Source organism: Anas platyrhynchos, chromosome 7 (genome assembly GCF_047663525.1).
Source record: "Anas platyrhynchos isolate ZD024472 breed Pekin duck chromosome 7, IASCAAS_PekinDuck_T2T, whole genome shotgun sequence".
Lineage (NCBI taxonomy): Eukaryota > Metazoa > Chordata > Aves > Anseriformes > Anatidae > Anas > Anas platyrhynchos.
This window is the reverse complement of record NC_092593.1, coordinates 19,440,666-19,463,947: the sequence shown is the minus strand read 5'-3', so window position 1 is coordinate 19,463,947 and position 23,282 is coordinate 19,440,666. Positions and strand designations below refer to the sequence as shown.

The 23,282-nt window shown below is 37.1% G+C and overlaps 1 protein-coding gene across 11 annotated transcripts in view; it reads right to left on the bottom strand.

The window, feature by feature from the left end:
* Positions 1-23,282, bottom strand: part of CSRNP3 (cysteine and serine rich nuclear protein 3) — a 102,459-nt gene that overhangs the window by 42,632 nt on the left and 36,545 nt on the right. The window contains exon 2 of one of the 11 annotated variants that reach the window (XM_021272057.4): positions 20,101-20,191. The exons of 8 other annotated variants lie outside the window; for them this stretch is intronic. The gene's annotated coding sequence lies outside the window, so the exon portion shown is untranslated. Of the gene's footprint in view, positions 1-3,559; positions 3,817-20,100; positions 20,192-23,282 lie in introns of those variants that run through there. 2 more of the 11 variants (XM_021272059.4, XM_021272058.4) reach the window with 2 other exon arrangements.

Here is a 23,282-nt window from a genome sequence, read left to right as displayed (position 1 = left end):
AAAAGCATCAATTGATTACATTTCCACAACAAAATCCAAGGACTCTGCGGGCTGGTGAAGCTACAGTTGGTAAATGATGTTCTAGTTGCTGCCCAGATCCCTCAGAAAGACTGGTGAGGGTCAGACTCTGTACCTTGTAGCTCATGTTTTCTATTCCACACTACTTGGTGCAGGTAAATATGCAAAGCCCGGTTGTTTATGAAACAGAAGGATACTAACCAGCCCCACACTGAGTCAGAAAATGAAGATAACTATTTTATAAATAGATTTATGTAGTAGTAACTGAAAGATATTTATCTTTTTGTCAGAAACGCTAAACATAGGTGTTCTGATACATTTCAATGTTAAATTACAAGCAAGGATACTTCTTAAATTTTTGCATTTTAACTTAAAAAAACCTGAAAACCTCAAGCAGCTCCTTTTCATTTTTTTCCCGATTTTGCTTTTAGAGAAGTTAAATATTGAATGGATTTTCCATCAACTTTTTATGTTGATACATATTTCTGTTCCTCTTCTCATTTTCCCTATTTCATTATGAAAAACAGAGATACAGCTATGAAGTGATGGAGAACTGATGCCAAGGGCCTAGAAATACAAACATGGGGGTGTGGGGAGAGTAAGACTAGGGTAAGGGCATGTGCTGGAGAGAATTACATGTATAAATGAAATAGGAAGAAAAAGATCAGGTTGTTGTTGTTAGCAATTATTCACAGTTTCTCTTTGCTACAGGTTTCATTAGAATACGGTACCCCTATTGTGGAGAATTAAAGCCCTACTACTTATTTCAGATCTCTTTAATCAAGTAAATCTTTCCAGCTTTGTGTGTTTGCAGATGAGTCATCTGTCTTTTTGCTACATTCAATCCCTTTCTCAGGGTCAAAAAACCTACAAAAGAGCAATGTAACAACAGTGATTAAATCTCACTAGAAGGACTTCATATGGCATCAACATTTTAAAGCTGCGATGGTGTTTGGTGATATTTTACTGAGAAAATGCCACATTGATAAATCTAATTTTTCTCAGCATCCTAATTGGTTCAGAGCAAGGATAAAGATAGACATGGACAGACTACATGTAAGTTTATCTTTCAAACAGCTTTACTGATCTTGCAATAGATTATACCTGCCTTGCTACAGCATGACCTTCTATCTACTTGTTTGGGGAGGAAAAAACCTAAACTTCAGGGTTCAGTTAGCAGAAGTATCTCTTAAGAGCAAGTAAGGGCTTTATAAAGCAGCATCTGTTGCTACTTGGGAGAAAATATTTAAGCTTTAGAATGAATTTCCGAACACTCTCCGCTATGTACCCTATGCCAAGATTTATTAATCCAATTAATAGTAAACTTAAACCTTATTATTTGTCTTTTACATCTGCTGAAATCAACATGTTTTTCAACAAAAGTGTACTTCTCCTTCCAATAAATAAATTAGACCACATATCTAAGACACTGAACATGATAAACATTGTGCATGCACAAACCAAAACATTATACACCAGACCTGGACTTCTCAGCTCTTGAAGTAAATTGGGAAGAGCAGAATTATCACTTAATTTCAGTAATGCAGGAGGTCAACGTTACGTTTCTGTCTCCAGAATGTCTGATGCAACAGAAAGACTTGGTGCTATTTATGATGCTCAAATAAGTCCACTATCAAGTTGCAGCAAAATGTTTCTGTAAGCCAGTTTTAATGGAGTTTGGATCAGGAAAAAAGTGCATTTCAAAATTACCGTAACTTGAATATGTGAACACAGAACACCTGCTTGCTCCAGAAGTTTTTTTTTTTTTCTTTATATTTTTTAAAATAACTTAATACTGGGAGAAATTCAGAGCATGAATCCCTGAACCATGATAGTTTTGTCCACAGGAAAACTGTGGTTTATTTTTCAGTGTGCACGTATGGGAAGGGCAAGCATACATATATGTAAAGATTCCCTTAAAACAGTGAGAAGGCTGCTCTGCAGTGATGTTCCCATTGTTTTTAGTAGAAAACAATAATTTCATCTATGTACGTACTTACTCTAAGTACCTAACTGCCTCAGAAATCTAATCTTGAAATCCGTGTTTTTTGTACAACTGTGGTAATTATGATAATTGCAAGACTCGCTATTATTTTTCCCATTTAAATTAGCTCAGAGTGGTAAGTTCAGCACATGCCATCCAGTCGGATGGTGAATACACCGCAGACGTTACTGGGATTTAAGTGTTCCCCATTAGTGAGACTGCCAGCGGACGCAAGAAATATCACGAAGCAAATACCTCTCTTTTAGAGCAACCCCCCCTTTTAGACCCATTGTCTGAAGCGCAGGCCGAGCTGTATCAGTGCTTGCTCCAGCACCGGTTTTTACAGGAGAAACGCCCGAAGGCAGCGATGGCGAGGCACCACCACGCAGGCTGGGGCGCTACCCGTATGCGGAGCCCGGCGTTTCCCATCGCCGCGGCCGTGCGGTGCAGGAGGAGCCGGGGCCGGGCGCGATGCGAGCCCCGCGGCAGCCGCCCCGCACCGCGCCGCGCTCGGCCCCGCCTCGCCGGCAGCGCCCGGCCGGGCCCCGCGGCCGCCGCCCCGCAGCAGCGCTGCCCTCCCGGTGCCTCGTTTGCATGGCCCCGCCCCCGCCGCGGGGCAGGCTGGGCCCGGCCCGCCGGGACGGCGGACGGGGAGGGTGGGGGCGCGCCCCCCCCACCCCTCCCGAAGGGGCAGCGCGGCCCGTGCCGGCCCGCAGCGGGCCCCGCGCCGCCTCCTCCTGCCCTTACGTTTTAACCGGCGGGGCCGAGCGGCGCGGCCGGCAGCAGCCGAGGGGTCGCGCGGCCCCGGCCCGGTGCCGCCGGGCAGCGGGAGCGGTGCAGAAAGGGGGAGGCTGCGCACAGAAGCGCCTGGGGGCAGGCGGCGAGGGGACGCGGGACGGCGGCGAAGCGATCGTGGCCGCGGGCCTCCAGAGAACACCGAGGGGGGTCGGGGTAGCCGCGGCCGAGGGGACCGACAGCCGCCGGGAAATAACGGAGCCGGTGCTGCTAACACCAGAACGGAGCGAACGCAGCGGTGCAGCGCGCCGGTGCTGTCTCCCTAGAAGCGTATTACAAACAGCACAACCACCTTCAGAATCAGCTGAGCAGAACCGAAAACACATCCCCGTGCACCCAGATACGCTGCGGTGGTCCGCTATTTGAGACACTTCAAACAAACGCTACAGCTCTCCCATCGAGAAAGAATTAGGCTTGAATACATAGCAGAATAATAGATTGTTGTTATTAAATATTTTATGATATTGGCAAATGATCCATCTAGCATAAATCTAATTTTACTTGCTGTCCAAGTTTCCATGCATAATTGAATTTTGAATTGCATAGGAATAACACTAAAAACATTTTTACGATGAATGTGATCACAAAATTTATACAGTTCAGCTTGGTATCATGTTACCGTGCATCTTTCCAATCCCACCTTACCAAATGCAAAAAAACTGACTTTACTAAAAATAAGGAAATAGCAAAACCACCACTTATATTTTCACTACTAAAGTGTGTGAATAATCTATATTAAAAAAAAAAAAACAAAAAACTGACCTGTTCAAATTGTTGTTTTTCCAATCCATGCACTGCTTTTATTAATTAGGAACCCAAACAGATTGATCATCATTTTATAACGTGTGACATATTCACTGTCTTCCTAGTTCCAGCAGAATCTTCTTAAATTTCCCAGCCCTGTGTTTTATTGCTGGTACCATATGCTTTATTGTTCAGCGACAAGAGCTGCACTCTGCACAAAGACTCATTACCTACTGCTTGCTGAGCAGCTTCAGTCTCACTGAGGCTGCCTGTGTGATCACATGGGAGTTTTGTCTGAGAAAGCCAGGCATGCCGCTGATTTCACCGTCTATGGATTTATTTATTTATTTATTTTTAATCAGCTGAGGACTACCATGAGGAAGGAATAACAAATTGTAAAGCTCCTTTAGCTCATTAAGACATCAGACATTGTGGAAATCCCCAACTTTTTTTTTTTTTTTTAATTATTATTATTATTCCCATTGTAACAAAGGTTCAAGTAGAAATTCAAGAGTTTTAAAAAGTATTTTTTATTCTTGTGGGCAGTAGCAAAAACCTTGTATTATCTGCATCACTCTACACATCATGCAAACTGAAATTAATATTCTAAAGAGGTAATATTGTGCCAACACATTTAATCTGCCACTGTTTATCCTTTATGTAGAGGACAAGCTTCTAAATGAAAAATTGCTCCCAAAAAGCAGCCCTTGATTTAAATTTGTCTCGTCAGTCAAGGGCATTATCCTGTAATCTTTGGTTATAAAATTAGTTTTGCTGGTTTCAGTGAGACTACTCAGGTGAATAAGAATTGGCCATTTGAGCAAGGATTATTCCCTGATCCAAATGACAAATTATATAGTACACAATGAAGTCTGATCACTTCTTGGTAATATGTGATAACACTCAGGGTTTTGTGTTTTTTTGTTTTGTGGTGTTTTTTTTTGTTGTTGTTGTTTTTTGTTTTGTTTTGTTTTTAATTTATTTTTACACAAATTATGAAGAATATTTTATATTGGCTAAAAGCTTAATATTTACCTGAGTATTTTATATTGGACTAAGTGAATAATCATATTCAAAATCACAACAACACTTAGATAAATGTTTTATTTTACATATGCTATATATAAATAATAAAAAATAAAATTATATTTTTTTCCACTGATGATGTATCAGTAATCCACTATGGAATTACTGGAGATATCCTAACTACAACCTCAGAATACCAGAATATTCTGGTATTCGATTCTAACACAGAGCTAGTGATGATAAATGAACACCTCCATCCAAAAAAGAGGTACTGAACAAGTAATTAACCCTAACATTAACACTGCAAAGGTGCAGCTATCTTATTGTGAATTATCACTGGAACAATTCATAGCATTTTGAAAACGCAAGTTGGCAAAAAGAAACTGTTTTCTCATTAACATTCCACAAATGAAATAACAACTTCTTCTATTTAAAATCCCCCTCATTAGAATAAATGACAGCTTGTTGCTCTTTGTTGGCATTATTCTGGTCCTATGGAAGTTTTGCCACTGATTTGCATGGAAGAAGGAACAAGCATGACGAACAAATTCATGCACTTTACTGTCGTCATGCAAATCAGTGACAAAACTCTCAAATTCTTTATTGTTCTCTGCATCTTACTCATCATGTACTATTAAGGTTTTCTATCAGCTGGTATGCAGTCTCTATGATTACACTGAATTACAAAAGATGGGTAGTAAAGGACAGAGAATTACCCACAGCTAAATCCAGTGATGAATCTGTTCTAGAATCTTATATTCATTTTGTTAAATAAAAAAATTCTATTATCAAGAACGTGTATATTTTAAAATACCACCATTTTTATCTACCCAAAGACAACAACAGAGCAGATGGTTTGTGGCGGAGAACCTTCCACATCTCTTAAGCAGGAAACACTATTACATATACATTAATGAGAAGAAATGAAAGCAGACTAGATGGGTTGCTAACGAACAGCTGGTTTAACTACAGCTACGAATATTTTTTCCCCTGGCGATATCATTGATGATGTCACGATGCTAGTGTAGGAAGACATAAACAAAAGGCAGGCATTTTTGCTGCAGTAGCACTAAGGAGGGGGTGAGGGGGGGGGAGACCAAATGTTTGGCAGATGGAAAGAACAAAAACTGGTAAGGAAAAGGGTACTATCGTCACACTTTCTGGGTGCCATTATATATACTATGGAGCTCTTTTCACAACTTGAAAGAAGGTTAGAGGAAAACAGATTTAAGAACATGATACTGTTAAACCAGCCTGCAGGAATGAGTTGTTTTTACAGGGAGACAATAGCAGCAAGCAGCCTTCACACTACACAAAAGGCAGCTTCAGTTATTCAGCTCTTCAGGGTTGGGGAAAAAATGCTTCAGTCCACCACAGTGGAACTTGGAATTTCCTAATTCTAATGACATTTTCAGGAAGCTAAATATATACCATATACTCCATATATATTCCACACTCTATTCTTACAGGTATACTAAATAGAAGGAGGTCTTTATCAGAGCCATCCTGTGGAATTTCTGCTCCAACATACTATGGTGGAGACGCGTTTTTGCCCCCAAGGTGTTAAAGATCACCCAAGAGTTTCACAGTGGCAAGAACCCATATTGACTTTAGAACCAGACCTCCCTTGCCACTCCACAGCAGAAAGAGATCTGAACAAGACTCATCATACAGGACCTGTCCTGTAACAGACCAGACTTCTTTAGGAAAAGCCAAAAACACCTCTCCTTGAAGCACCAGTGGAAGTATGATGTGCAAATGCTTAGCAATCCTTCCACCTGAAGTCCCACATTGGTGCCGAGAGGTAAGGAAGTGCTCTCTTCTCTAATATAAGGATCCTAGTGAATTCAAATGAAAACAGAATCAAGAACCTGACAACAAATTGTACATACAGGTAACTTGTCTGCCAGATCCCACATCTGCTCTGAAAAAAGACCAATTCAGAGGAGCATTCTTCTGTTTTCCTGTTCCACAGAAGCTACAGCAAAAGGGAATTGTTAAGCAAGTTTGGGCATCAAATCATCTCCATTGTTATAAAGGAATAACTGGCAAAAGCCTGCTTTATTCTAGCCTGTATGCATTTAAACTTGAGTACTTTATACACAGATTATAAACATTGAAATAAAGATCTTGCACAGAATTAAAAACAAACAAACAAACAAAAAAACAAAAAAAACACCAGCCATTTATCAAAAAGTAGACTAAGATTTCAACTTCAGATCATTCCCACTTTATACAACTAAATTGCTTTGCTATGCATTGAGCATAATATGCTGTTCATATCCTGTATCACAGTTGGATGATCCGGATATGAATCAAAACAATTACTAGGACAGCACTATTCAATTTTATGAGACAAAAAGGATCTCTTTGCACTCAATATCTTGTTTTTCCTAAATGGCTGAATCCTGTAATTTAGAATAAAATGCAAGAGAGAACACCTATTCTGCTAAATAAACCAATAATGCAAGTTTCCACATCATGAGGAGAAAGGTCTTTGCTCAAACTTTTTTGCAGTCCAGTAACAAAATAGATCAGAAGCCCAGGATTTATGAAATGCATCCTATAGACCAAACACATGCTCTGCTCCAGCTCTTAGAAGCAGCATGGTTTGGATGCCGTGGCTTGTATTTTATGAGCTTCAGCAGCCAAATGACTCAGAATTGACTTCCAGGTTTGGAAGTGGATGATCTATAGATTTTACTGAAGGAACGATCACAAATCTTGCCCACACAAACTCTTCTAATTTGAGCTCAGGAAGAGGTGTAGCCACAAATTTCTCATGGAACTGTGCCATTTCAGTAGTTCTACAAAACTGAAAATGCACATCTTTGTGAGAAAATGGTGAAATATTTATTAAAGCTCTCCATCTGAAGTTACCGTCGATACCACCAGGCAGGATAGGATAACCTTAAATATAAATTCCACATCTTTCTTTCCAGACCAAATATAATTTAATCAAATACACTTCCTCATCCTGGCCTCCCAACATAGTGCTTTCTGTAGATAGATCACAGCCAAAGCTGAACTGTCAAGTATTTCCACATTAACTACTCAGTTCAAAATACTGGGGCTTGTAGGATTTCAGTAGCCTGTCAGAAAGAACATACTTTAGATTCCTGAATTTCACAAACATGAAAAACTCACATGTCCCTAAATGACATTTTCAGAGAAGTACAACCATGTTTTGAAATAAGAGTCTAGTCAGTGAAATTTAGGAAAACAGACAAAATCCATTTGAAAGGTAAGGAGACATTCTCAGCTCAATAGATGGAGGGAAAACAGTAACAGTAGCTCCTCAGAAACTGTTCTGATTTCTGGCACCTTTGTGATCTCCCCTTCAAAGTCCAAACAGTGATGACTAGAGCATTAAAACTGAAGACTGCCAGTGCCAGTCTGCACTTCTACTTCTGGCACATTTGCCATGTCATGTCAGTTTTAAGGGCAGTATGTAAAGTTTCCTTAGTTTCTCACTCTTAAATGTTCTCCTTGATCAAGAGCAACTTCCTAAATTATGTGGTGCAAATCAGCCACAGAGCAGCAGTGAGTTCTCTTTAAATACTCTACAAGGTATACAACAGCATACCATTTCCTACTGATTGTCTTGAAAGCAACCTCATTTTTAATGATACAGTGTTTCTACATCTTACAATACCTGGATCTTTCCAAGATAAAAAACAAATCTCAATGACCTTCTTTCTAGGGTGATATGTCAGAGGAAAGTGTACTTCCTTCCAGAAAACAGCTGGAGGTACTTTAATGGTACTATGATTACAAGAGCTACTGTGCTCAAACAAAAATACTCCCCTGTAGTAAACACTTAGGGTTTCTTTCTAGTTCCACAAACTTTCTGAAAACTGCTGGTTAACTACCAAATCCAAAGAATATATTAACTCTGTGGCAAGCAAATTAATGTACTGAGAGGTGTATAGTAAGCAGCAAAATAATCTTGACTGCTATTGCATTAGATTATGTGAATAATCAAAGCAATTAAGTGTTGCCGTAATGCTTGATACAGCCAATGTTAGTCTTATGCAAGATCCAAAATAGGAGCAGAGTATGGAGCTTCTCAAATAAAACATAAGGTAATTTTAAAGAGCAAACTGCTTATTATCATTTATTTATAAAAAACAAAAAAAACAAACAAACAAAAAAAAACAACAACAAAAAAACAACAAGGACTTGGAAAAAGCTAGATTACCTTAAGAACAGGGACTGCCTGTGCTGTCTTGTATGTACTTCATAAGCCAGCTTTGCTCCAGCTAGTTTCCATGACAGCTCAGACATAGCAACATGATCCATGCCAGGGAGTAATTCAGAACTATAAAGCTATGCCTGGTGCTGTTAGAAATTGCAAGACAGACAGAAGAAACAAAGGCGTTTCTTTAGGATTTAAATTAACTGACATACTCCCTACTCCCTTCCCTGGTTACTAAGCACACCTTTTCTCATAGTATCACTTTCCAGCTTACAAATTTCACTTGGCTGTTGACCAGCAGAAAGCTTAAAAATAAACACAATTAGAGATACCTGAAGCAAGCATAGTAGCTAATATTTTCTCTTTTTCTCTTCCTCCACCTGTTTGGTTCTTCTAGTCTCCCTTATACAACAGTAAACCAAAAAGTATTTTACTGAATTGGTGAAGGTGAAACAGGAATAAAATCTAGTCAAGAGCAGACCATATTTACTCACTGGATTTGTTGTCAGTAGAACTTTCTGAAGTACCACTGTAACCTGTAACATCTCATCCCTTGCTTTCACACTTTCCACAGTTAAGCAGACAAGTTCTTTAGTTTTTATGAGCAATTAGAGATTCCTTCCACTGGAAGATGAATCTTTCATTGTTACAGTCTGAATTTGTTCCTGTCCACCATAAATATACATATTTTAATTTAAGTAGAGACAGTAATAAAATATAAATAACAATTCTTTACATTTTATAACAGCTAGGCAGTAACTCATAAAGCATCACAACTTACAACACATTTTCAATGCACTGACAATAAAATACATAGTGGACTTTTACAGACAAGAAGATAACTAAACTCTAAAATAAGGTGTCCTCACTGAATTGCTAAAAAACTGCTTAGGATCTCATTCCAGAGGAAGTGAATTTGCTGCAAGACTTCTTCCTGGCTTTGTACATCTCATATACCACCCTACATGTCATTTAAAGATTAAAATGACACTAAGTTCTAGATTCTATGTGAACTCTTTGCTGTTTTAAATAACCTTTAGAGCCTAGAAACTGGTTCTCCTGTAATAATTCTGTCCATTTCTATTTGGCCAGCATCGATTTCTTTCCCTTAGGTGTATCCAGCAAAGCTTGAAAATAATTTTTCTTTACTTCATTGTTTGTGTACCATCATCACTGATAGTACAAGCATAGCACTAGGAATTTTATTTCTCATGTTGAATTTTCTCTATCAGCAGAGAACAACACATTTTCCCCCATATGTTCCATGACAGTGGACTACATGAAGAACGTAAATATATTTTGTATATCCTTATCCTATGAGCTTTCTGAAAGCTGATGGTTGAGACATGGTAACAATCTGGCTTTCTCCAAAATCAAATTTAAAAGAAATTCAATTCAAAATTTTATGATGTACTTAACATCCAAAATAAATTCCATAGCATATATACCAGATTTTAATAAAGTTAAAACCCGAACCAATATATTCTTACAATAAACATCTTACTATTACATGATAATATCTTGGAGATTACAGTTTTTACATAGAACTGTCCAACATTGAAATAAAACTTCAGGAAGTAAGTGCCTACAATTTAGAAATATGCTTTCCAAGGAACAGTGGTTGCCATTTCTTTCATATATGAAGACTGATTAACAATATTTAAGTAAGCACAGTCATGTTACCAAATTAGAGGACTGTTCTATGTGTTGGTATAAATCCATTACTTCAGTGAACAATCAAAATGGGCTGCTGATTAGCAGTTTGATTACACAGTTTTCAGCTGGTGTTCAAAGATACATGATGTTCTTGAGCTAACTTTCCAACAGGACAAAGAATAATTGCAGTTTTCACATGATCTGGAACTGTACAAAGATCAACATTTCAGCAACAGGCTGAAACTTGAAGTTCTTTTGTCAAAGTAGCAGTCAAGTGATTATTCTTACCTCTATCTCAAAGGTGTCAGGACTGAATAAAGACTTGTAATAGAGCACTTATATAGCCCAAATCTTGAAAAAAGATTTCAGCATTTCAGAAATCTGTGATTTTATTTATTTTTTTTTAATTAAATTGTTTGATACCCACTAGCTGCAGGAACACTAACATGTTCCAGTTAGATTTCTGTTCATAGTATGAGGTAAGTATGTTTATCACCCAGCCTGAAGTACTGAAGGGTTTGAGTTATGTCAGGCTACCTCTAAACACTGCATTTTTGTCAGCCTTTTATGTTGCGTTGGTGCATTTTCAGTTGAGAAAAACTTTTTGATTTTCTTTTAAAATCATTATTCAACATCTTTTCCAATACACTGATTCAATAAGCAAGCAAACCAACCAAACAGACTTCCTACCAGGTTTATATCCAAATAGTTTGAAAAAGGCTCATCAATTTACATGGACTAAACCTGGGCTCTGAGGATCACTGATATTACCTGCTAGGAAATTGCAAAAAAGAAGCGATTATTACTTCAGTATGATTTTTGGCATCCCTGCCATGACTGTGGTTTCTCAACTAATTTATCCCTTTGGCCGGGCAACATTAAGCACTCTGTCACAATATTTTCCCATCTAGTAGCATGAGGACACTGTTTATATCTGCTATAATAGATGGAGATAATACCAGTTTTGTCAGATATTTAGAAAGAGTCTACTCAACTTGTCTGTTTTGACCTTCTAGGTTATAGCAAAGGTGCAAGCTGACAGCACCAGCTGTCATTTGCTGTTAAAAGACTTTTACCAGACCAACAGCTCCAAGCTCATGGAGAAACTCACCAGTTCTGTGACTGAGAAGTATGAAGTCAAGGTCCTTGGCTGTCTCATTCCATCTCTTCAGGTGGGTGTCCTTCTACTACAGTTCTAGCTGCATTTGTTTAACTGCTTTCATTTCTGTGCTAACTCCACTGTCACTAACAGCTACATAAGTCACCAGACATCCTAAATGTAGACTTGCACCATTTCAGATTCCAAGAAGCATAAGCGTTTGCCAGGGCCAACTGTTCTATTCCTCCAGAGCAAAAGACATTCCTTGACCTGGATGTCTTGATTGAGACACAGCAGTGGCCCCATTTACACACAGGAAACACATTTCATATTGTTTACAATGCCTATGAGTTCATAACTGTGCATTGTGTATCCTGCAGTTTTCTTATTATCTCCAGTACTTAGAGAATTCCTGAGTTGTCACATTTAGCTTGTGAAATACTTAAAACAGCAAGTTGCTACACACTCTGTGCTGATTTTACTATTCTTTTGCTGCAGTTGCAAACAACTCTTCAAAAACTACATTCATAGTCATATTGGAACAGACCCAGATCAACAATTTCTAGCCTCTTCATGGCTATAAGCAGAATTTGCAAGGAAAAGCAGTATCTTTAAAAAGACAAGTGGAGATGACTAGAACAGTTGAAGCCTCTGAGAATATGAGAGAGGAGTTACTTTCCCCACAAACCTTGTCCTGGTGGTCATCCTTAGATTATCATACCGTAATAACAATAGCATTAAGAGAGACTAAAGTGGTCTCTGCCTTAAAAGCTATGTACCTTCAAACTCAAACAGGTAGATGAAAAGTCAAGAAAAGTCAGACAGGTAGATTAAAAGAACTGGGAGTACAGAGAAAACAAGAGATATCATTTGTCATCTCAAAACAATTACTTTTACATACCAGATGAAAATTTGGTAGATCTAAAGACAAACGTTTTATGAAATAAGTTGAAAAATGACATACATTTCCAGACTTCCAGGAACTCCTCCAAAACCTTAGAAACAAAACAGGACCTGAAGATTTCAAAAGTTACCAATGCTAATGAATGCTGTAAGCGGAGAGGAAAAGACCAAGAACTTGTTTCTCTGCCAAGAAGCAGAGGCTAATAATATACTTTCATGATAGCTTAAAAAAAAAACAAAAAACAAACAAAAAAAATGCATGCTGCTAAAGGGGATATAAAGAGATGCATCATCAGGTCAAGGAGGCATTACTTGTGAAGCAGCACTGGTATACATGAAAACACATTAAGAAAACATTTGTTAAGGACAGAATTTTGTGATACTTGAGATGGGAAACATTAGAAATTTTGTTTCACAGCTGAGTTCAGTTAATTATCTTGCAGGATACATATGAGACAAACCACTCAATGGAAAATGATTGTACAGTAAAAGTCTGGGAGAAATATATCTTAAGTTCATTGCAAATGTTTTTGCAATTAACCAGAAAAAAAAAGTACAGATGGAAATGAAAAGGCTACTAAAGATATAAATGTATAAAAAATGTAGGGTGAGGAAGGAAAAAATAAAGACCTTTTGAAAAATAAATTGAATAGCAATTAGAATAACTGAAGAACCAAGTCTGGGAAAATGCACAGGCAAGCCAACATTTCGGAAGATGAAACATGGTAAACTCTTGAAGATGGGTAGTAGAAGATGGATCCAGAACATTTATTCTGAGATCTAGGAAATGCATTTGTTTCTAGTGCATATATGTTGAAATTAGGGCACATGGGTCATAAAGTAAAGACAAAATTCACAAAGTGAAATGTGCACTGAGCAAGAAGAGGAAGATCTGAAAGCTAATGCTTAGCTACATAAAATCAGAGAATTTGGTGAAGAAGGACTAATGACCTCAGACTATTGTGAATGGGGTGGTAAAGAAAACTAAAAAAGCCAAAATCCAAGATACTAGACAGGCTGACAGCTGAGTCTAATCTAGCCTGAATGAGAACTGGAGTGAAAACTCCTTCCTGTCCACACATCTGGTGTTATGTTAAACTTAAGCAAACAAACAAGGTACCCAGGTGACTCCACTAGTGGCAGCAGTAGAATCTCCTGTCCAACACCCAGTTGTCAGCCAAAGGCAAATCTTCAGACAACAAAAACAAGAATTCAGAGGTTCCAGAGGTATATTTTAAAAAGGCAAATACAACTTAGGGGAAATTTTACTAAGCAGGGGGTAACCACTGAGAACTCTGAAGCCACTGCCTGATAGCATACAATTTACAATTCAGCAGTATGAATTAGAACATGCAACAAATAGCACATATTATATAGAGAGCAATTGCTTAGAAATGACCAAGCACTTACTAATTGCTTTGCTGCTATTATTTTCCTTATAATATAATAATTAAAATATGAGTGATACCTGTATAAAACTTTTCTTTGGATTATAAAAGGAAGCTGTTTACAATAAATAACTTGTGAGACCTTTAGCAATTTAGTTATTCCATGCCTTGCTTCTCTGCATGAAAAAATTCAAACAATATCTTATTGTTACTTATCCTGCAATTGTGCTCTTGGTGACTAAAAGTACAAGGTATGCTGGAAGACCACTGGTTACAGAGAACCTGTCTGTCTCACTGAACAAGTCAAAGTAATTACAGGAAAAAAATCAGGAATTATTTTGCACTATTGATAACAACAAAAAAGGAAAATTATAATGGCAAGCCTGAAAATTTAAGCCTCATATGAACTTCACAATTCTATTTATGTCTAAGTAACATGCAATAGGTGGATGGGAAAGTACTGTTTTTTCTGATATAGGGTGATATCCTACCACTTGAATTTACAAAAAGAGCTAAGAAAAATTTAAACCAGCTAGCATTATTTTAGTATCCACAAAGGAGTTAAAAGCCATTTATTTCTCTTCTCAGAGATAATCCCTGCTAATTGCTCCAGTCACAGAAATACATTCTGTGGGAAAGGATAATGAAGAATACTTGTCAAATTGGTAATGTCATTATTTCACTGCACAATCCAAACAGTATAATCTGACCCATTCTCAGCATGCTGAGTATCAGCCTACAGAAAAGGAGCCATGCATAAGCCATCCTGACCTTTCTTGCTAGTTTCTTCTGACCTTTCTGACCTCATTAGACTGCTGGGTAGGGAAGCCTAAATAAAGAAATAAAAGAGCTGTTGGGTACTCTTGATGGATTAGAAATAACAAGAATGCTTCTAGGACTTAAGTACTAAACCAGACCACTGAATTTTAATGTTTTTCAAGCAATCAAAAGGACAATATGGATGCTGATGAAGAAACAGAGGTAGGGAGAAACAGATTGTTAAAGTATTTAAGTATGAATAATATGTTTCTTTGAAATTGTTCATCAGGGTCCTTAACCATTTATTCCGCTGTAATTTTAGGTGGCTGGATTTTTAAGGCTCCCTTTGAGTGAGAACAGATATTAAAAAACAATGGTCCCAGCACAGTTATTCTCATTAAGCATGAATATAACTTCAGCACCATGCTGAAAAAGGGCCTTAATCTCTACTGGCCAGATCTATTTAATGAATCCTTCAAATTCCCAAAGCAAGGAAACTCTAGAGCCTAGAATACAAGTATCCAGAGTCTCCACATCACTTTTCAACCACTATATCATATAATCAACAGAATGTGTATCTTAGACAAAAGAGAATAGTTACTCTGAAAATGTTTATTCGTTAAATAATATACACTTTCTCCAGTGGAATTACTTAGGATTTTTAAACTAGCTCCCAATCCTGAAGTAGTTGACTCATGCCTTTTTTTGTAACTTACATAAAAGTACTAATTACATAAATTATTATTATTATTATCATTTAGAGCTAATACTACTGAGCAAAACTCTCAGAAAGGAAACCTGCTCTGCAGCTCACAACAGAAGCCCCACTATGAGAGAAATCCTGCAGTGGTTGTTCTCTACATTGGAATAGGGGGCACACTTTTTATCTTCTTTTTCTCCTGTATTTCTAGCTTCTGGGGAGAGAAGTACTATAAGGGAACTTATAGTCAGATAAATCTTTTGCACTCCTCTTTAATGCAATTTCTGATTAAAAACTGTCTTGCACTGGAAGATTTTTAGAAGAGAATTTTTTTTCTTCATATCCTTAACTACTCCTAAAACAAGACACCAGTAGATACGCTGACCTCAGCCGTGGGGTTCAGGCTTTATTATGCTGTGCATTAAAATGCAGCCACTGTCATATAAAATTAAATGATGTCTGATTTAAAGATAAAACTTGTCCATTAGTTCCTGAAGTACTGGCTATGAGACATCTGTTCAGTTGTCCTGCAGTTTTATAGATCCTGGCAGGGGAAAACTGTTACATTTGTGATAGCAGGGATCATCCCCTTCATCAGTTTAAAGCATTTGGTAAAGCTTTGTATGTCTTGCATTTCTCTGGTACTAACCAAGTGCACATGCTTGCATGAAGCCAGCACCGTCAGAAGATGATGTATACTGCACAAATGCAGTAACTCATGAAAATACCTTGAAAAGAAATGCCCAGCAGAAAATGCCTTAAAACAGCCACTGAATCCAGACACTGATACAGCACACAGAGCTCTTAGATGACACAGTCATTAGAAAAAACTGAATCAGATTTCGTGGTTGCTATATGTGGGCAGCTATTCCAGCTCAATGGGATCAACAATTTATGCTGTTTTTGCTGAAAGAAATTCAAATCCAGTAACATACAAAGAGGGGAAACCACCATGTCGTGTAACAATGGCAGAATAAACACTTCTAAAGCTATGTTAAATTAACTAGTTAACACAAAAGCCTTTAAAAAAATTTTCGTAAGTAATTCTATACAGATCCCCCTCAATCTAAGGTTAAATTATGAACCTCCTCAACTTTTTCTTGTCTTGTAATTTGTTTATTCCTGTGAATTATATATAGAAAGTTACAATGCAATTTAAAAAGCACGTGGAACAAACTCCCCCTCCAAAAAAGGAAGGGCAAGGAGAAAATACTCCAAAAAGAGAATGGAAAACACAACCTGAAGATGAATAGGACAGCTACATGGTTATCATGTTACTTATTTATGCTATTATCTCTTGTATTAGATTATTTATTAAATAAAGCCTGGAAAAGGAAACCCTTTTCAAGTGATCTCTTACATAGTTCACAAACCTAAATCCAAGTTCCAAAATGAGATGGGGTGAGGAAACCCCACCCTTCCTCCACTTCTCAAATCAGAGCAACATGGCAAAAGTTTTCTTTCTGACTGCAAGACTGTGACATATAGCAAGGAATACATAGTAGGCAGGAATGTCTTCCAGTGCCTGAAGAAAACCCAGAACTTTAGATCCAAAAATATTAACAAGTTTTGCAAGTTCAGTAATATTTAGGCATCTAGGAAATTAATTCCAGAAATCTGATGCATGTTTTCATGCTTACTGAAATAAATGAAGCATTTTGTTTATTAAAAGCCAATTTTTAAATAAGCTCAAGATTCTTATCAATTCACATGGTCACATCAGGAATCACATGCTCCCCTCTTATATGCTGTACTGTGAGAACCAGAAGAATGGCATTCCACCAGCTACTAGGAAGAAAATTAATTCTGTTCTAACTGAAACCAGGACAGAGAGGGAAAGCTGTCTTCTTATCCAAATGCCTATCCACCACAGTGAATGAAAATACGAACTCCTACACTCAGTGGCTGTGTGTTACCACCAGGCAGGAGGACTAGAGTCCAGATTGCTGCAAGAATTGGGTTCTTCTCTGGGAGGACAGCTTCAAGTCGTTTTCTTTATCAACAGATTTGGCAGTAAGTGAAGGGCTCTCCTAGACATAAATGCTTTGCAGGTGACTCCTAAAGTTTCAGTCATGGAGTCTGCAAGACACATTTTCCATGTAAAATGGAAATTTTGGCAATTGGCCAATAGCATTGGACCTACCTATCATCCGCAACTGCATTTTATGAACAATAGCATTGCCTGCATTTGATCTAGGTTGCTTTGCAGGATACACACACACACACGTATATTCTCCTATTTCCATTTTCAACAAAACAAATAAAATAAAATATGACAAGATAAGGTCAGAAACTGGAGGTACCTACAGGTTATGGCAAGTACTTAAAGTAAACTGAGGTAGGACACTGGTTCCTTAACTGTTTCTTTATTGTATCATTTGTATCCTTGAGGTCTAAAATACTGCTTTTACACAGAAGAGGTTGAACAATGCGACACAATGTTCTTTTACAGAAATGTGATAAAAGTACACAACTGAACAAAAAGACTTCATTCTATTAAAAATTATTGAGGTTTAGATTCCTCCCCTGTGTACTTTTGAGAAATCCTAATACATCTTTCCTGTGAAATAAACATTAAAATTTTGAATTAAAATCAATTTTAATATAGAATGTTGCTACAGTTTGTTAACAGAAGATCAGTTTATCTATCACAAAGATGGAAAATCTCTGCATAAGAGGGAACTGAAAATCAGCTCCTCACTGAAATTCTTTTCTGTTAGAATACCAACATTCAACTACAGATTCAGATATCTGATATGGTTACCTAAAGCATTTTAATACAGCATGAGTTAAAGAAAACAGGAATAAACATCACTGCATTTAGGGCATTGGTTTCAGAGATCTCTCAAGGAATGATTCAGGAGTTTCTACACATTTTGCACATCTACATGTATTAAATGTCAAACTTCTCTACAAATTTGTTATTAGTCCTAGTTAAGCCATCTCTGATCTCTAAAACCCACTAAGAGTTAATGAAGTCAAGAAAAGAATTCACCAGAACTCCAAAAAGGTTACATGTACAGCATTACAATGTAGGTACTAAGCTTCATTCTCAAAAGTTGTTCAATAATGACTGTATAATTAAGCCTTATGTTGCAAGGTTTAATTGAATTATGACAAATGAAGTTGAAATTGTTATTATACTTCAACGCAAACATACCACTCTTCTGAAGATTTTCACAAATTTTTACATATACATCCCATCTGTCTAGAGAAGGACACATGTTAACAGTGCCCTAACTCAGTTTGTCATGTGAATTACTTGGTACTTGAAAATTCCCCAAAAGCACTCTCTCTGATGCAGCCAATAAAGGAATGTGTGTTTATTTAACTTTCTAAATTGCATTTTATATTGCAACCATCAGTGGAACAATGGTAATACCAAAGGTCACTTTGGAAAGTTTTCCTGCAGTGCTTACCCATCTAACTTAATGGAGAATCCCTTAAGTAAACAAAACTGCTTCCTGTTGTGTGTTTGTTTGTTTTTTTTTTTGTTTTTTTTTTTTTTTTAATTATAATTCTACCTGACTGCATGCTCATCACGCAAATGACAATTTGAGTATAGCAAAAGAAACATATTTCAATATTGAAAGTGTTATCCTTTCTGAAATTAATGTTATGAGACAGTTATAATCAATTTCTCTTCACTTGTACACTACAGATGAGGAAAGCTGGGCCAAGTGAGCCTTCATTAAGCAGTATGTGTCCTCTTCACTGCAGAAACTCAACACATAACCAAAAATCAGACATGACATGATTTAAGGCTCTAGCTATTGAAAGAGAATCAGCTTTTAGTTGCCTTCAATAATGTCTAAGAAAGATAATCCAGGTAAAGTAAAAAGAAGCAACATACAAGTCTCATTTTAGGCTGTAAAAACAACCAACAGGAAAAAGCAATCAGTAACTGCTGTCATGGAACACTGCCCATGTGTGCATGCCCACATGATACAGTGCTGTACCTAAGCCTGACAGCTACACTTAGATCCACAGTCATTTGTGAAAACCCAGGTTTGGTGTCTACATTCTCATCATGGTTTCAGGCCTCTCAGGTAAGAATTAACTATACTTATGCTTTCTAGTTTTTCCTTCATCAATACATGTAGCATTTAAAAACCACATTCTAATAACAAATACCTGAAAAGATATAATAATGATTGTACAGATTTTCTAGTATCTGAGCAAAACTTACAACAAATTATGAACATGTTATCTGATTTTTTTTTCCTCTTCTTTTCTTGTTTTAATTAAGCATTTTAAATTACTTTGTGAAGTTCTTATAATACTATACTGATTACACACAGTTCTTTGAACACATTTACTACTTTTGATGTGTTGGCTAGCTCTTTGTGCTTGAATAAATCATACCCATTACTTCCAGTCCTCGGAAGAAATAAATCACATCATGATGTGACAAATTAAAATACAAGCTTTGGAAGTACCTCTTCAGAAAACTTTGTTTCCTTTTCCAGAATATTAAACAGCTTATACTTTTGCAAGCAAGTGAAGAAAGATGCAAATATGCAACAATTAATTCATTTACAGACAAAGACAAGAACTTAGGAACATTTCTCCCCTATAAATCTAATTACAGTGGAAGCTGTTGATGTATATTAATCCAAAAGCTTTTTAAAATTATTTTAAGCAATTTTAAACAAATTTGCAGCTGGAAATTGGAATATTTTCCCTATTGCTGTTGTAAAATTGCTGATAAAAATCTCTGTAGATGTAAAATATAACATATTTTGTACCATCAAATGGTAGAAAACTGAAACTAGGTCTGCGTTATTGTATAGATAGATGCATGTGAATAACTGCTACTGTACTACTGACCTTGTGATCTCAAAGAACGGCAGTTTCTCTCAGGAGATTTTTAGACCTCTGAAATCATGTTTTCAGTCTGTAGACATTTCCTTAATCTGTCCTTAAAAAAATGAAATTCATGTCTCATTACTGTTAAAATGATACCAACAAACATTTAGAATTTCTACCTTAGTTTTAGTGATGCCCTATACAAACTCACAGAATAAACAGCAAATTCAGTTTGTCTGCAACAAAACTAATTAACATGAGGAAAAAATTTCAGAAGAGCATGTGAGTCACATGTATGAGTTAGTCATACAAGTTATTTAACCAAAGTATTAATTTGATTGATCTAAATTATTGAATACCTCATATAGCATATTTCAGAAGGAACAAATGTGATTTTTTACTTTAAATGAGTGTGAAACCTCTGAGCACACAGCCAGTGTGCATATTCGGGTTCCAGTATACACTAGACACTTCTGCTCAGACACAACAGGAAGACTGAACACCTAATATCTTTTCACTGAACAGAACAAAATTCAGTAACATCAAGGACAATTAAACATTAATCTTGCTTACCAAGGCAGGTGACAGACTTGCCATCTGTTGAAGTACTTAAATCAAGGTTTCTTATCTTTCTAAAATCCATTTTTGGATATATGTTTTGAAAAAAAAAAATCCTTGATCCATACTGTACACTTGTGCATTTGGCTATGGTAAAGGGAGAAGAAGAGAACAGGAGCACAAGCCAGTGACAGCTCTGACTTTGCAATTACAGGTACGTTAGTTTACTAGCTTGCATCACTTTCCATTTTGCCCCATAACACTTGTGATCAGGCTTGAAAATAACTTCATATTCATAACTTGGTTCAGTATTTCAGCTCAACTTGCAGAGGATCAGAAAGGAATATTCATTTCAACATCTCTGAACTCAGAATCTGGTTTCTATGGCTTGACTGATAACTTCTCACCTTCTTCTGTGGCACTGAAAATTGAGCACTGCTGGAGACAGGCTCATGGCCAGACATAGTGAGAGGCATTGTGTTTGTGCCTGGAAGGTATTCTGTACTCATTGCTAGTTCATAACAACATGATTGTTAATAAACTATGATACAGACTCCAGATAGACCTCTGGCACTTTCCATATCCTCCTTCAGCACAGGGCATGCTCTGCTAGCTGTCACTCTTCAGACATACAATTTCTACAGTGTCATTATCTTGCCAATTCGTCTTTACCTCAACAATCTTGACATGTCTCGATCTTGAGCTTCAGTGGTACAACTGATAAATACTATTCTCTATTTAAGGCATGCTTATGATTTTTTTAGGATCTAAATAATTTGGAAAATAAGCTTTTGATCATGATACAAGAAATTCAGATGATAATTGAAGCCCATGTCATAAAGGCAAACTAAACTACATCAGTCCCCAAAAGCATTAAGAACTCTCTGTTGTTACACAAATCGGTATTTCTTGCCAATACTGCTGCTGTTTTCACGTATCACAGTGTCGGGAAATGGATACAGTGCATGCAACTCCATCAAGAGCAAGAAAGAGGTTAACAAACAAATATATATATATATTGAGATATGCAAATGAATTAGTCAGCTAATCTGATAAAACATGACCAAAGCAATGGAGAGAAGCATGCCAGGCAGCATGGAACACACTGAAGAGGTTGTATAACTTCAGAGCAATAAACAGGGCTACAAAAGATGCACAGGCAGAAAAGGGAAAAGAAAATTCAGGAGAAGTCAAGAGGTGGTTCCTGCATCAGCTGCCAGAGGCATATGACTTTGTGCATGTGAATAATTTAACATCATGTGCTGCCATTGGGACAGTAGGGATTGCAAACAAGGACTGTTAGGGATCTACACAGCCCCCACCTCAGCCTCTAGTAAGTCAATGTTTTTTCTTTCTTGTCCTTAATTTCTATGAAACTAAGATTCCTACACACTACAGAGAAAGTACATTAAATATTTCAAAGTATAACAGGGTTTTTCTCTAAATAACAACAAAGTCCGCCAAATAAAAAACAAGGCAAATCCTTTCTCTGAAAACCTATTTTAACCATTTTTTTTCTGAAAATCATAGTTCTAGTCCAATCACAACAGTTAATGACTTAATTAGTCACATGCTCTAGCCCAACACTTACCTTTCTACATTAATCTAATTGTCTGAAATGTGTATTTTAAAATGTCAACTCAAGCTTTAGTTCAAATGTCACAAACTGTCCTCTCATCTGGTAGCTTTTTTCCAAACACTCTCTGCACTATATTCTTTGAGGAGCCAGAAGCATGCTTTTGACACTGAATGCTCAATAGCTTGAGTAAATTTTATTCATACAGTAGGCTAGTGACTTGTGTCCATTCCACAAATCACTCAAAACTAAGAATACTGCGAGTAAAACAATGTGTAAAAAGATGAAAAGCAGTAAAAGTCAATAGGTGTGCTTCATTTTAAAAAAAAAAATCACAAAACTTTCTCACTTTTTTGGTAGAATGTAGGTCACCTACAGTTTCCATGGTAACCACTGCTGAACCCGCTCTACAGATGACCACTGCCTATGGTTGCTTTCATTGACAGTAGGTGATGTACAAATACAGCTATGCCTCAGTTTGAATGAGAAAGAGCTAAAAAGTGCTTGGAATTGCCCTTAATTTACTTTCAAATATAACTCCTGCTTTAACATTTTCAAAAGCATTACCTAATATCCTTCAGTAGATGAACTACCCGTGCTAACCCGTTGGAAATGCACTAAAAGTAACTTTCAGTACTAAAAGCTTATTCTTTGTCTGCATCAAGCCTGGACTCTCAAAACGGGAGACAATAAACTTTACAAGTTTACGAAAAATATTTATACACAGCAATCCACTGAACATCAGTAATACAGGAAGTTCAAAAAGGACTCACAAGTAGCTTAAGCTGTCTTTGATAAGCACACAGCAAATTCTGAAACTGCGTATTCAGTACATATTGCAAGTGGGAGTTAAAGACTTGGCAGAGTATTACTTTGCATGCAACCACACAGCGAAACCCACTGATATAACAAGAACCATGGATAAGAAAGGTTAAAGCCTCACTGGGGAGAAAGTGGTACAGGATTCAGTCAAACTGATGGTGAAAATCCCTTTCTCACCACTATTACTCTAGGGCATATAGAGTTGGCGATGAATTAATTAAAATACAAAGACTCTATATTACAAAAA